Source organism: Triticum aestivum, chromosome 5B (genome assembly GCF_018294505.1).
Source record: "Triticum aestivum cultivar Chinese Spring chromosome 5B, IWGSC CS RefSeq v2.1, whole genome shotgun sequence".
In the NCBI taxonomy this organism is placed as follows: domain Eukaryota; kingdom Viridiplantae; phylum Streptophyta; class Magnoliopsida; order Poales; family Poaceae; genus Triticum; species Triticum aestivum.
In genome coordinates, this window is record NC_057807.1 from 40,891,922 (window position 1) to 40,908,263 (window position 16,342).

The following is a 16,342-nucleotide window of genomic DNA, read 5'->3' on the forward strand; positions in this document are numbered from 1 at the left end:
AATTACAGATAGGATTTAGAAATTATTTACCAGGGCACATTAAGAATAAAAAACCATGACAAATTTTTTCCAGGAAATTTACATTGAGAATAAAACAATGCATAATTCTGCACACTACTCCTGTGTTTGAATGTAATATAGGACACCTTTGGCTAAAAGTTGTTCTGGCCAGTCTCTCACACTCAGCAAAGTGATCCAATAAATTATGAAAACCCACAAATGCAAACAATCAATATCTCACTCAGGTTTACATTTCATTATTTCCAATCACAACAATTTCATCACATCACATAAAAAGCTGCTGATGGCATAACAATCACAAAATACAAGGAAAATAAAGGATCATAGTAAACTTGAAGTATGGAGTATGTCATAGTACCTACACCTCATGGCACATTGACTGCCTTCTGTGCATCTTTGATCTACAACAATAATCATTACTTAGCATCTCCCATGGACAATAGGTGACCAATCAACGGAAAAGAAAAGAAATCAAGTGCTCTAGATTCTTACCATAGCAGATGGCCATGCAATTGATTTACCCTTAGCATTTGCCATGGTAAGCACATCTCCATACGGACGAGGCAACTTATTTCCCTTTTGAACACCGAATAGATGACAATTTCAACAAATTGAGAACCTAGAGGCTCACCCCCACCACAACCTTTGGATTGGTTGTTTGAATTGTTCCTTTAGCAACAGGGACACTTAAGGGTCGAGTTATGCTATATAGTATCACATCTCTTCCACCCTATAGGGAAAAATTGTAATTCAGAACATACTTTCATTTTAAAGAATCATGGTCAAGTGTACAAATACATATTATTGTGTAGAAAAGCATAAGAAATCCCAAGCAGAAAAACTTAAGTTAATAAAGCATCATATTGACAAGATCTAGTTAAATGAATTATCGTTCAGACTTAAATCAAGTAAATTTCCATTCAAGTTGTATCATAGCATTAAATTCAAATGAAGTTGAATCATAGCATATCATTATAGTCAAAAGGAGGGCATAACATCTTCCATGTAGGAAAGAAAGGTTTACCCCTTGTTGCTTGTCAGGTTTCTCTACATTAACAACTCTCCTTCCAATTCCAATAGCATTTGACTCAGCCACATCCTCCAGAATAGTATTACCTTCTTCAGTATTACTATCTTCTCTTGTCCTTATGTTCTACACCAAAATCAAGCATTGTATATGTTACTAAATATAATAAACTATAAAGAAATCATAGCACTACATGTTCCACTATTGCAGAGATACAATATAGTAGAACTATCATGTTACCTGTTGTGCTGTTGCAGCAGGTGTGCTATTGGGTTGATCTCGTTGCCCATGTGAAGACAAAAGAAGTTCCCTCATCTCAGCCATTTGCTTCTTCATGTCATCCATTTGTGTCATTTTCTTGTTCATGCCGTCCATCTGTTCTTGCAGATGTTCCACTTTTTGGTCAGATACACGACACGCCTCCATTGCCATTTGAAGCTTTGTAGATTTATACTGCTGGGTTCCAGGCAACTCTTGTTCAGATGGAGTTGGACCTAATCCGATAGCACGAACATATCCATTTTTTTCTTTTCCACAAACAAATGCAAGCAAATCACCATCCTTAATACCATTGTCCACTAATTCAGGGTGCTTTCCTGCTTCAACTTGAAGTTCTTTCTGTAAATTTTAGGATGTGTTATGTGTTCCTAGTATGTACTACATAAACAAAATTATGAAAGGCATCTGAACTTACAATTCTTATTGCAGACCCTTTTTGAGGAAGTCCACTATGATGTGTATGTGTTTCAATAAACAGTTCATGTCTATGCGGGCGACGATTGAGCACCTCGGTCTATGTCAAGTAATAAAAAGATTAAAACAATTTTCAAAATGTATAAACATCCAAGTTTACAACAAAGATTGCATGGTTGCATACCATTTCAGTGTCAACCCGAGCAAAACTCTTACTTCCAAATGTGTGATTTTGATTATGATTTGCTCAATTTTTTGCCTCTTATTGAGCGAGCCTACCAAATGGTGTCATATAATCATGTCAAACAAGTAAAATCATGTAATACCAACCTAACAAAGAGCATACCTTAGCTTTTGGAGTTAACCAAAATGCAACAAGCAACTTCCATTGGTCAGGATGAACTCTAGCATCACATGATGCTATAAGTTCATCATACGAATAGGATTCATCATAATATTCCCTCTTTAGGTCTGATTTGAAGTATTTCCATTTAATTTGTGTTGTTTTCATATACCATTGGAAAACTCGTTGGTCTAATTCCCAAAACAACTGAAAAATAGGCATTCAAAAAAAGCTATTAGAGAACAATACGACATATACTAAATCTCTAGTCACTCCTAATCATAACAGTAAAATAGCATCCAAGACATAAGAGCAGTACATAAACGCATTACCTTTGCCTCGGCCCATAAAGCAAGTTTTCTCGATAGGTCAACCTTCCTCCAATCATCAAATTCAACCGGAAAACCCTTGGTTCTTATTTGTGTTCCAACAAACTTAGCAAACCGTGTAGCAGATTTACCACAAGGCTGACCATACTCTTTTAATTCCAGCTTGAGTTTAGGCTTATTTTGCCTTCCCCATATTCTTTTCATAATAGTAACTTTCCTGACCTCCCTTTACTGGCCTGATACACAACAAATGCAGAAAACAGGTTTAGTACTGTAAGTGCATTATCATTCAATTGCAAGGTTCACAAAGAATGCAGAAACTGGCTTCTAAGCAATGCAAGGTACATGTATCAAAGTCATGAAGCATACCTTCAGGTTCATTCACTACAATCTCATGTTCGGTTGTTATTTCAGTAGTTAATCTTGAAGTAGACCACAATTGTCGTTCAGAAGCTTGAGTTTGTAAAATAGGAGTTTGCTTTTGTGTCTACAATTACAACATAAATAAGTGTTAACTATTCTAAATGGGATAGCATGCAAACATGTCATTTTGCATGTGCAAACATATTCATTACTCAAAGCAATACCTTTTTCTTCTTTCGGGGAGCAGGTAGGCCTTCTGACTCATATGCATCTCCTAGACCTTTCAGATTCAAAGTTCTCTTCATGTTCTCATTTTGTTTTCAAAGTACTTAAACTACAATTTTGTTCTTTTCAAATTCATATTCAGGGATTCTTTCTGCACTTCTTGCTGCGGTTGCCATTTTTGCTCCTGCTCCTGTAAGTGTTTACAAATGAGTTAGTAGTCTATACAACAACCAAGTATTTGAACTAACATCACAACCAAATTTTACACAATTACCAAATAAAATGCAGAAATTCATTATCACACTCACTCCCTATTTGGTGCAGCAACAATTATTCCATCTATATCAGTCCTTACATGAGAAATTTTGGTATAATCAGTGTCGGGATCAACATCTGTGTGTAGATCAATTAACAGCCCCTTATTAGCATTTTCAAGAACTGCATTTTCATCATCATCATCCATATTTTCTTCATCCATAGCGGCCATAGAGTACATGCCATGTGGTTTATTGTTCTGGACAACTGCACACCAACCATCATTATCAACCTCTGGAACATAGAAAACTTGTGTGGCTTGTGATGCTAAGATGAAAGGTTCATCTGATAACTTATCACCGCTACTGAATAAATGGTTGAAGTTAACAGTTGTAACCCCAAACTGATCGGTTTTTACCCATTTGTCTTGTTCACAATTGTCAAACCAATCTGTCACACCCTAGCTAACCATGCATTAAAGTGTTGCATCATGTTTACTCTTTCATCAGAAACTTGAAATGGGGATGACAGAACCCCCAGTCCCCTCTGAAACCAACTAGGGTTACTAAAATAATTTTTCAATGAACCTGAAATGCCCTTCTAAAATGTCCACCATTTTAGCCTTGGTTCAGAACCCCTGACAAAAGTGGTGCACATTTTTCTAGGCCATCCTAGGGTCTTTGAATTAAATCATAGATATTTGAATTTGGGCATTTAAAATAATATAAAATATTTAAATGCTCAAATATCTCCAAACTAAAATGTTTCATGTTGGAAATAATCCAACTATGGACGAGGAGTAGTTTGGTGATTTTTGGAGTTGCCTAGGTATTTTATTTAATTCAACAAAGTTGCAGATATATTAAATAAAAACAGAAAACAGAAAAGAAAGGGGAAAGACTTACCTGTGCGGCCCAGCCAGCTGGCCGGCCCAGCTAGCAGCCGACCCAGCCCAACACTGTAGCTCCCCGTCGTCTTCCTCCCCACGCCCCGAAGCTGCTGCGTGCTCGCGCGCGCGCGGCCGCGCGGCCACCTCCTGCTTGCCGACGCCCTCCTGGCCGCGTGGACGACGTCCGCAGCCCGTCCCGATCCCCCCTGCTCTCGCTCACTCTCCCCCGTTTCTCCCTCGCTCTCTCTCGCTCTCGGCCGAAGCACACCGTCGCCGCCGTTCGCCATAGCCACTGACTCCGACCACCCCTCGCTTCCCCGAGTAGCTCAGAAGCTCCGCCACAACTCCCTCTTCCTCCCCACCGCTCCACGAGTCCCCGGAAGCCCTGCATCGCCGCCACGTCGCCGTTCCCCTCTTCGGGCTCCGATCATCGTCGCCGTCAAATTCGCCGTCTCCGACGCGTCCCCGAGCCCGCTTCGACGCCACTGCAACCGCGGTGAGCCCCCGGAGCGTTTCCCCCTTCTTCCCTGCTCTCTCCCGACCCCTAGGCCCTATCCCCACCACGGCCGAACCTCCGCCGTCGCCGAGCTCGCCGTCGACGCAGCTCCGGTGACCATTTGGTCACCCCGGCGAGTCCAACGCGTTCACAGAACCCAGTAGAGCATCCCTAGCGCCTCACTTTGCTCGACTTCGAGCTCCAGCACCACTCCCGTGCACGACCGAACCCCGGCGGCCGCAGCCGAGCTCACCGCCGTCGATTCCGGCCACCCCGACCCCAACGGACTCCGCCAAGAGCCGCGGGTCGTCCTCAGCTTCACTCCGGTGATCTCCGCCGTTCATTTGGTGGCCGAAACGACCAAAACCACTATCGCCGCCGCACTGTTGGTCGCCGCCGGCCAGAACTCCGGCGAGCTGACGTGGCCTAGTTGATTAACCACTAATCCACCACCTACTGACGCTGACAAGTGGGCCCCAGGGCTTAGTCAAAGCTAACCAGCCTGGGGTCAACGCGGGATTAGCCCCTGTGACACTGACGTGTGGACCCCACACGTCAGGTTTGACCCGAGCCAGCCCTGTTGACCTGCTGATGTCACTGTGATGTCAGGCTGACGCAGTAATTGAATTTCTGGATTTAAATTAAATCAGGAAATTCCAGAATATTAGTTAAACTTCAATAATCCATAACTTTTATTCTGTAACTCCAAATTGGACAAATTATATATGAAAAATGATCAGAAAAATCCAATCTATCCATCTGTACTATTTTCATGCATGATCAAACAAGTTATATTGATGTTTTAATCAGAACAAGGAAAAGCACTTTAAAAGGCCATAATTGAATTTGGAATTTGAATCTTTGATTCAAATTTGCTCAAACACTTCTGGCTTTAGTTGCATTAGCCCAACACACTCATATTGCCATGTTTCATGCATGCATCATATTGTTGCACATTGTTTGGTGATGCCTGTGTATCGTTATCCTTTGCGACAGGATCTGTTCCCGAGGAGTACCGTGATTACCCTAACGAAGAACCGTATCCGTGCAACGAACCATCAGGCAAGCAACCAACCATTTGATCATATCGATACAATCCCATGTTCTCGCTCCTGCTCTCTTTTACTGCATTAAGACAACGCGATTCAACTGCTGTGTGCTGCGGTAGTTGAACCCATTTCCTCTGCATGACCTGTCATTGCCACAGTAACTAGATGAAACCCACTAGCATGTGTAGGAGTTGATTGAGCCATATGTATGTGTTGTTCCTACCTTGCTATGCCTGCTATGCTTAGAGTTGTGTCAGGTCTGGTTCATCTGGGTGATGGGCTAGAGTGAAATGATTATGTCGGTAATGAGAGTGGTGTGGTGAACACGATTTGGTAAAGGTATCGATGAGAGGCCATGTAGGAGTACATGGTGGGTTGTTTCATTGAAGCCGACCTTAAGCACTGAGATCTGTATGTGTGATTTAAGATACAGCTACTACCATGCATTGGGCCCTGAAATATGACCCCGCTCGACTTCTTATTCACCCTAGCTCTCTGTCCAGGAGTTGCAAGTAGTTTCTGGTGTTTGTAGCCTACCGGAGGCCATGGACAGCGCTGACCGTAGGGGTGGGCTGTGATGCGGTAGGTACATGGCACGGTGTACCGAATACCCGTTAGGTATCTCGGGAACCCTGTTCACATCGTTCGGGGCCGTATGGGAAACCTCGGCCGGACTCCCTGCGGATGGAACCTGAATAGGCGATAAACCTGGACTAGAGGCTTAAGTGTTTAGGTAGGTCGTGGTCTACACCCACGTCGGCTTTCGCTTGAAGTCTGCCGAGCACATGTCGTGTGCAGACGCTAAGTGGTGGAAACATGTATGAAGAAGTACACCCCTGCAGGGTTAACATGATCTATTCGAATAGCCGCGTCCGCGGTAAAGGACTACTTGGTTGCCTATACAGTTCATAGACAAGTAAATGGAAACTACTAAAAGCCTCAGGATAAGTGTGAGTGCCGAGGATGGCTCTTCCGTAGGAAGACGGAGGTGGATCCTCGGTAGTGTATTGAAGTGGTGAGTAGTGGACTCGTGTGCGCAAAACCTTTTCAAGTTGGAGTATCGTAGGATAGTCTAGCCAAGAGTCAAAGCTGGCTTGCTGCAATAACTCCACCAACCCTTCTTGATACTGTGCATGTATGTAGGATCTGATGTAAGTCTTGCTGAGTACCTTTGTACTCATGTTGCTATAATCTACATTTTTACAGAAGACGCTGCAACCCCTTCTGATGGGTTCTATGTAGACGTTGACATCAACGAGTAGGCTAAAGACCCAGGTGGTGACCCTGAGCTTGTGAAGGACCACGTAGTATAGCTAGGCTTTCCAAGCCTCTTTTATTTTACTAGTTGTCTGTACTCAGACAAGTTACTTCCGCTGTTGGCCTGTATGACTGTTTGACTTGTATGTTGGGTCGTGAGACCCGTACCTTTGTGTGTATGTTATGTATGGCTCTCTGAGCCTTAAATAAAGTACTTGTGTCGTAGAGTCATGTTGTGATGCTTCGTTGTATTTGCACATATCGAGCATATTGTGTGTATGATTGAAATGCTTGGTATGTGTGGGATCTGACTATCTAGTTGTTTATCTTTAGTAGCCTCTCTTACCGGGAAATGTCTCCTAGTGTTACCGCTGAGCCATGGTAGCTTGCTACTGCTCTGGAACACTTAGGCTGGCCGGCATGTGTCCTTCTTCGTTCCTGTGTCTGTCCCTTCGGGGAAATGTCACGCTTTGAGTACCGGAGTCCTGTTAGCCCGCTACAGCCCGGTTTACCGGAGTCCTGCTAGCCCAGTGCTACAGCCCGGACCCACTTGCTGATGACCGACACGTTCGAAGCTGGGTCATGGATGCCTGTCCCTGTAAGTCTGTGCCACTTTGGGTTTACGACTAGTCATGTCAGCCCGGGCTCTTTATCATATGGATGCTAGTGACACTATCATATACGTGAGCCAAAAGGCGCAAACGGTCCCGGGAAAAGGTAAGACGACACCCGTGGGGATACCGTGCGTGAGGCCGCAAAGTGATATGAGGTGTTACCAGCTAGATCGATGTGACATGGGGTCGGGGTCCTGACAGCGTTGGCATCAGAGCCGGACTGCCTGTAGGTTCTCCAAGCCAAACTGGTCGATGTTGAGTCTAGAAATTCTTTAGTTATATGTAGGGGAATTGTTTGTGGGATGGAACGTAAGGCTCTTTTTACTCCTTATACCTTATGACATTCTGATCTGAGTCAGTCCATTCTTCCACCGGGGGTTAAGGAATTAGGATCTGTTCTCTCTATCAGGATCACGTGTTACTAATCAGTAGTACCTTATAAGTTTGATGATTACAAGCCTAGTTCTACTACCACATCATGTTGTTGGTATGGTTTCAGAACTTGATATGATGATGTTGAGTGTGTACGAAATCCTTTGTCAAATGTCTCAATATCCTTTTTGAGCATTTACAGCTGTTATGCTGCCGAAATTTTGCTAGAAATTCTAATGCCTTTGCATTATAATTGTGCTTTCAGATGGCCACTCGCGACCTCAATCAAGTGGTTCGCCTGACTCGATGCCTAGACGTATCCGGCCATACTGCTAAGTTGGTCAGGGTAATGACTGAGGCTGGATACCGCTGGTATCCTGAGTACACGGTCGAAGAGCAATTCCGAGACTTTAATCAAAGCCAGTATCTCTGCACTGTCAGGATATTTCCATCTTATCCTGGATCCACTGAGCCTCTTCATTGCTCCTATGGACTCGGGGTTACTATCGAGATGGCTGTGCAGGATGCCGCCTACTCTATGATGACCATTATGCGAGTCAGATCTGGGTTATTTCGGGACTCTGACTTCCGGTATATGCCAGGATCACTTCCGGGGGCACAAGGGTATCTCCAGGCTATCTATGCTGATTCCACTCAGGAGGATTCACGGATTCGCACCACTGCTGAGATGCTCGAGGATAAGGACCGTGAAAATCGGGCCTTAAGGTTAGAGCTCTTCAATACCCGTGCTGACCACTGGGCCACTTTGACTCGGTTCGCACCGGCGGTGCAAGCTGGATATTCAGATATGCGCGATCTCTATCCTGTGAGATCTGCTTTGCCGGACGTGATGGTTTGGCGTGATGTAGGAGGCATCACCCCACCTCGCGGTTCCCGCAGGCCACCCTTCGCTGGTCCAAGGCCTCATCCTAGCCCCTATGGTCCACAAGCTCCGCGAGACCGTCTGTTTCCGGATGATCATGTTGAACTTCCGGGCTATGGAGGTGACTTCTACGAGGACTACTACGGATCGGTCTGAGTTAGTAGTAGTATCACTAGTTCGCACTAGCTGTGTCGTCTATCGTCCTGCGTGACTCGTGGGATATGACCTAGTTTGTACTCTTTCCGGAGGTGTAGAAAAATAATGTATAGGAGCTTGAGATGCCTCCGATGAGATGTAATCCTCTTTTCACCGTTTTAGTACTTTGCTTGGTCTTGTACTAAACCTGTATGGTGTGTATGACGATGGAATAAAGAAGCAGTTTCGGTATCTACCATGTCATACGGATGATCATCTTGCATTTCGAGTTATTCCTTACATTCTATATCCTATGTCGGAATTTTATCATTCTGACTAAATCATTGTCTCGTTTACCTAGGATGGTCAACACGCGCGCTAACCCTGCTTCCCAAGAGCAGGCCGAGTGCAGTGAAGCCAGGGATGCAAATCTGCCTCATCCTCCTTCACTAGCCGAGGTTATGATGGAAGCTGAGAGAAACAAGCGGGAGACAAACCGTTTGTTGGAGCGTATTGAACAAAACACAGCACACCATCAGAGGGCTAACGTGGTGTCACTCAGTGATTTTATCAAATTGCATCCACCCACGTTCCACCACTCCGTCGAGCCTCTCGACGCTGATGACTGGCTTCGCAGTATCTCTCACAAGCTGCGTTCCGCGCTGGTAGCTGAGGCTGACAAGGTCACCTTTGCTGCATATCATCTTGAAGGCCCCGCCAGTCTATGGTGGGAGAATTATGGAGCTATGCGCCCAGCAGGCCATGTCACAACTTGGGCTGAATTCAGCGAGGCTTTCCGTGAACATCACATTCCGGAGGGTCTCATGGACCGTAAGCGTGAAGAATTTTGCAATTTCACCCAAGGCCGACTTTCTGTGGATGTCTATAGCAGGGAGTTTGGTAATCTCGCCCGATATGCAACCGAGGAAGTTTCTACTGACGCCAAGAAGCAAGCAAGGTTCCGCAAGGGCCTTAGTCCTGAGCTTCGCCGCGACCTCCGCCTGCATGAGTGCACATCCTTTTCGAAACTTGTCAACAAAGCCATCAGTGCTGAAACTGGCCAGACTGACTATGACGCAACACGCAAGCATGGACGTGACACGGGTTCCTCATCCGGTGCTGGTCCTCAGAAGCGCCGCGTGTGGGTACCCAACACTGCCTTGCCACCCAGGTTCACACCGAGGCCATCTTTCCAGGCGCCTCGCCCCGCTCAACAGTCTGCTCCAGCTAAGCCCTATGGGGGTCCAACCAATAATGCTCCTCCACGTACCAGTTCCGTGACTTGTTTCAAGTGTGGGGAATCTGGTCACTATATGCGTGAGTGTCCCCAGACCAACCCAAATCAATCTGCTAAAGCTGTTGGCCGTGGCAAGCCGACAGGGAAAGTGTTTCATGCTAAACCGGTCACCGCTTCACGTGTCCATGTCAACTGTGTCTCTGCCGAAGAAGCTCAAGAGGATCCCAACGTCGTTCTCGGTACGCTTCTTGTTAATTGCCACCCGGCATCTGTTCTTTTCGATACAGGAGCCTCTCATTCCTTTATATCTGAAAATTATGCTCGTTTGCATAACGTTGCATTCTGTGATCTGCCGTCCACTATGGAAATCTCTACCCCTGGGTCTAGATGGCAGACCTCTAGGGTAAGTTATAGGAATGAAATCCAAGTCGATAGACTTGTCTTCCTTGCATCTTTAATAGCCCTTAAATCTTCAGATATTAATATCATTCTGGGTATGGACTGGATGTCGGCTCATCATGCCAAAATTGATTGCTTCTCTAGGACTGTTCAACTCACCCATCCTTCGGGGAAGATAGTCAATGTCTTGACTCGAATAGCCAAGCGACAACTATATTCTCTTAACGCCAACCCTTTGCCAGACCTTGAGGACGTTCCGGTAGTCCGTGACTTTCCGGATGTCTTTCCAGAGGAATTGCCAGGTGTTCCACCTGACAGGGATGTTGAGTTCGTAATAGACCTCATTCTAGGAACCGTTCCGATTGCTAGAAGACCTTATAAGATGGCACCCCTAGAACTAGCCGAGCTTAAGAAACAACTCGATGAGTCCTTGAAAAAGGGTTTCATCCGCCCCAGTTCATCTCCGTGGGCTTGCCCCGTCCTATTCGTCAAGAAGAAGGATGGTACGGACCGGATGGTTGTAGATTACCGACCTGTCAACCTGGTCACAATCAAGAACAAATATCCACTTCCCAGGATCAACGATCTGTATGATCAGCTCGCGGGATCCTCAGTCTTCTCCAAGATGGATTTGAGGTTGGGATACCATCAAATCAAAATCAGAAACGGGGACATTCCTAAAACGGCCTTTGTTACTCGTTATGGCCAATACGAGTACACCGTCATGTCCTTCGGTTTAACCAACGCTCCAGCCACCTTTTCTCGGTTAATGAACTCAATCTTCATGGAGTATTTGGATAAATTCGTCGTAGTTTACCTCGATGATATACTCATCTACTCCAAGAACGAGGAAGAACATGCCGAACATCTAAGGCTAGTGTTGCAGAAACTTCGAGAGCATCGCCTTTATGCCAAATTTTCAAAATGTGAATTCTGGTTGCCAGAAGTGACCTATCTGGGTCATGTAATATCTGGTAAAGGTATTGCTGTTAACCCTGAGCGAGTTCAAGCCGTCCTTGACTGGACTCCACCCGAATCGGTCAAGCAAGTTCGGAGTTTTCTAGGCTTAGCGAGCTATTGCCGTCGCTTTGTCGAGAACTTCTCCAAAGTTGCTAAACCTCTAACCGAACTCCTCAAGAAAGATAAGAAGTTCGAATGGACTCCACAATGTGAGCACAGTTTTCAGGAACTGAAAAGACGCCTGACTTCTGCTCCTGTACTGGTACCGCCAGACTTCTCCAAAGACTTTGTTATCTACTGCGACGCCTCGCGACAAGGACTAGGTTGCATTCTCATGCAAGATCGACACGTAATTGCTTACGCTTCACGGCAATTACACCCACATGAGGAGAACTATCCTACCCATGATCTAGAGCTTGCAGCCGTGGTCTATGCACTTAAGACCTGGCGACATTACCTCCTCGGTAATCGTTGCGAAATATTCACTGATCACCAAAGCCTGAAGTACATCTTCACCCAACCGGATCTGAATCTCAGGCAAAGACGTTGGGTTGAATTGATCACTGACTTCGACTTAGGAATAACCTATACCCCAGGGAAAGCCAACGTCATGGCTGATGCGCTAAGTCGTAAATCTTATTGTAACAACCTGATGTTACAACAAAGTCAACCGCTTCTCCATGAGGAATTTCGGAAGCTTAATCTTCACATTGTACCTCAAGGTTTTCTTTCCACCTTGGTAGCAAAACCTACTCTTACGGATCAAATCATCGCTGCCCAAAAGCGAGAGAAGGGAATATCTAAAATCAAAGAGAACATTGCTAGCGGAGGTGCTAGTTGTTTCTCCACAAATGATCATGGTGTTGTGTACTTTGAGAATCGTCTAGTGGTTCCCAAGAACCAGCATCTACGGCAGTTGATCCTTAAGGAGGCCCATGAATCTCCTCTCACTATTCATCCCGGTAGTACTAAAATGTATCAGGACCTACGCCAGAGGTTCTGGTGGACTAGGATGAAGAGAGAAATCGCTCAGTATATTGCCAATTGCGACGTCTGTCGTCGTGTAAAAGCAGAGCACCAACGGCCTGCTGGCACCCTTCAACCTTTAGCTATTCCTGAATGGAAATGGGATAAAATTGGTATGGATTTCATTACCGGTTTTCCCAGGACCAAGAGAGGGAACAATGCTATTTTCGTCGTGGTCGATCGTCTTTCCAAAGTAGCTCATTTCTTACCTGTTCGTGAGAGTATAACCGCTAGTCAACTGGCAGACTTATACATCTCCCGAATAGTGTCCCTCCATGGTGTTCCTTTGGAAATCAATTCGGATCGAGGAAGCCTTTTCACCTCACGATTTTGGGAAAGTTTCCAAAATGCTATGGGAACTCGTCTCTCCTTTAGCACCGCTTTCCACCCTCAGTCAAGTGGTCAAGTGGAACGCGTCAATCAAATTCTAGAAGACATGCTTCGAGCCTCTGTTATCTCGTTCGGAATGGACTGGGAGAAGTGTCTTCCATTTGCCGAATTCGCTTACAACAACAGCTATCAATCTAGCTTGGGTAAAGCCCCTTTTGAAGTTCTCTATGGACGACGATGTCGAACACCCCTTAACTGGTCAGAGACCGGGGAAAGACAATTCTTTGGCCCGGATATGATTCAGGAAGCAGAAGAACAAGTTCGTATCGTTCGTGAAAAGTTGAAAACAGCCCAATCTCGTCAAAAGAGTCAATATGACCGAAAACATAAGGCTATGACTTTCGAGGTTGACGAGAAGGCTTATCTTCGGGTCACCCCTCTGAAGGGAACCCATCGTTTCGGTATCAAAGGCAAATTGGCTCCTCGTTACATTGGACCTTTTCGCATTCTTGCCAAACGAGGAGAAGTTGCCTACTAGTTGGAACTACCTCCGCACCTCTCCAGAGTTCACGATGTCTTCCACGTTTCTCAACTCAGGCGTTGCTTCTCGGATCCTATCCGTGAAGTGGACCACGAAACGCTTGATCTCCAAGATAATCTTACCTATCGAGAGTATCCCATCCGTATCCTCGATCAAGCCGAGCGTACCACGCGACGTCATAATATCAAGTTTCTCAAGGTTCAATGGTCGCACCATTCTGAAGATGAAGCAACTTGGGAAAGGGAGGATCGTCTTCGACTCGAGTATCCCGCCTTCTTCTCGGAGGAACCCAAATCTCGGGACGAGATTCTTTTGAGTGGGGGTGAGTTGTCACACCCTAGCTAGTCATGCATTAGAGTGTTGCATCATGTTTACTTTTTCATCAGAAACTTGAAATGGGGATGACAGAACCCCCAGTCCCCTCTGAAAACCAACTAGGGTTTACTAAAATAATTTTCAATGAACCTGAAATGCCCTTCTAAAATGCCCATCATTTTTGCCTTGGTTCAGAACCTCTGCCAAAAATGGTGCACACTTTTCTAGGCCATCCTAGGGTTCTTGAGTTAAATCATAACTATTTGAATTTGGGCATTTAAAATAATATAAAATATTTTAATGCTCAAATATCTCCAAACTAAAATGTTTCATGTTGGAAATATTCCAACTATGGACCAGGAGTAGTTTGGTGATTTTTGGAGTTGCCTAGGTATTTTATTTAATTCAACAAAGTTGCAGAATTATTAAATAAAACAGAAAACAGAAAAGAGAGGAGAAACTTACCTGTGCGGCCCAGCCAGCTGGCCGGCCCAGCTAGCCAGCCCAGCACTGTAGCTCCCCGTCGTCTTCCTCCCCACGCCCCGAAGCTGCTGCGTGCTCGCGCGCGCGCGGCCGCGCGGCCACCTCCTGCTTGCCGACGCCCCCTGGCCGCGTGGACGACGCCCGCAGCCCGTCCCGATTCCCCCTGCTCCCTCTCACTCTCCCCCGTTTCTCCCTCGCTCTCTCTCGCTCTCGGCCGAACACCACCGTCGCCGCCGTTCGCCGTAGCCACTGACCCCGGCCACCCCTCGCTCCCCCGAGTAGCTCAGAAGCTCCGCCACAACTCCCTCTTCCTCCCCACCGCTCCACGAGTCCCCGGAAGCCCTGCATCGCCGCCACGTCGCCGTTCCCCTCTTCGGGCTCCGATCATCGTCGCCGTCAAATTCGCCGTCTCCGACGCGTCCCCGAGCCCGCTTCGACGCCACTGCAACCGCGGTGAGCCCCCGGAGCGTTTCCCCCTTCTTCCCTGCTCTCTCCCGACCCCTAGGCCCTATCCCCACCACGGCCGAACCTCCGCCGTCGCCGAGCTCGCCGTCGACGCAGCTCCGGTGACCATTTGGTCACCCCGGCGAGTCCAACGCGTTCACAGAACCCAGTAGAGCATCCCTAGCGCCTCACTTTGCTCGACTTCGAGCTCCAGCACCACTCCCGTGCACGACCGAACCCCGGCGGCCGCAGCCGAGCTCACCGCCGTCGATTCCGGCCACCCCGACCCCAACGGACTCCGCCAAGAGCCGCGGGTCGTCCTCAGCTTCACTCCGGTGATCTCCGCCGTTCATTTGGTGGCCGAAACGACCAAAACCACTATCGCCGCCGCACTGTTGGTCGCCGCCGGCCAGAACTCCGGCGAGCTGACGTGGCCTAGTTGATTAACCACTAATCCACCACCTACTGACGCTGACAAGTGGGCCCCAGGGCTTAGTCAAAGCTAACCAGCCTGGGGTCAACGCGGGATTAGCCCCTGTGACACTGACGTGTGGACCCCACACGTCAGGTTTGACCCGAGCCAGCCCTGTTGACCTGCTGATGTCACTGTGATGTCAGGCTGACGCAGTAATTGAATTTCTGGATTTAAATTAAATCAGGAAATTCCAGAATATTAGTTAAACTTCAATAATTCATAACTTTTATTCTGTAACTCCAAATTGGACAAATTATATATGAAAAATGATCAGAAAAATCCAATCTATCCATCTGTACTATTTTCATGCATGATCAAACAAGTTAAATTGATGTTTTAATCAGAACAAGGAAAAGCACTTTAAAAGGCCATAATTGAATTTGGAATTTGAATCTTTGATTCAAATTTGCTCAAACACTTCTGGCTTTAGTTGCATTAGCCCAACACACTCATATTGCCATGTTTCATGCATGCATCATATTGTTGCACATTGTTTGGTGATGCCTGTGTATCGTTATCCTTTGCGACAGGATCTGTTCCCGAGGAGTACCGTGATTACCCTAACGAAGAACCGTATCCGTGCAACGAACCATCAGGCAAGCAACCAACCATTTGATCATATCAATACAATCCCATGTTCTCGCTCCTGCTCTCTTTTACTGCATTAAGACAATGCGATTCAACTGCTGTGTGCTGCGGTAGTTGAACCCATTTCCTCTGCATGACCTGTCATTGCCATAGTAACTAGATGAAACCCACTAGCATGTGTAGGAGTTGATTGAGCCATATGTATGTGTTGTTCCTACCTTGCTATGCCTGCTATGCTTAGAGTTGTGTCAGGTCTGGTTCATCTGGGTGATGGGCTAGAGTGAAATGATTATGTCGGTAATGAGAGTGGTGTGGTGAACACGATTTGGTAAAGGTATCGATGAGAGGCCATGTAGGAGTACATGGTGGGTTGTTTCATTGAAGCCGACCTTAAGCACTGAGATCTGTATGTGTGATTTAAGATACAGCTACTACCATGCATTGGGCCCTGAAATATGACCCCGCTCGACTTCTTATTCACCCTAGCTCTCTGTCCAGGAGTTGCAAGTAGTTTCTGGTGTTTGTAGCCTACTGGAGGCCGTGGACAGCGCTGACCGTAGGGGTGGGCTGTGATGCGGTAGGTACGTGGCCGG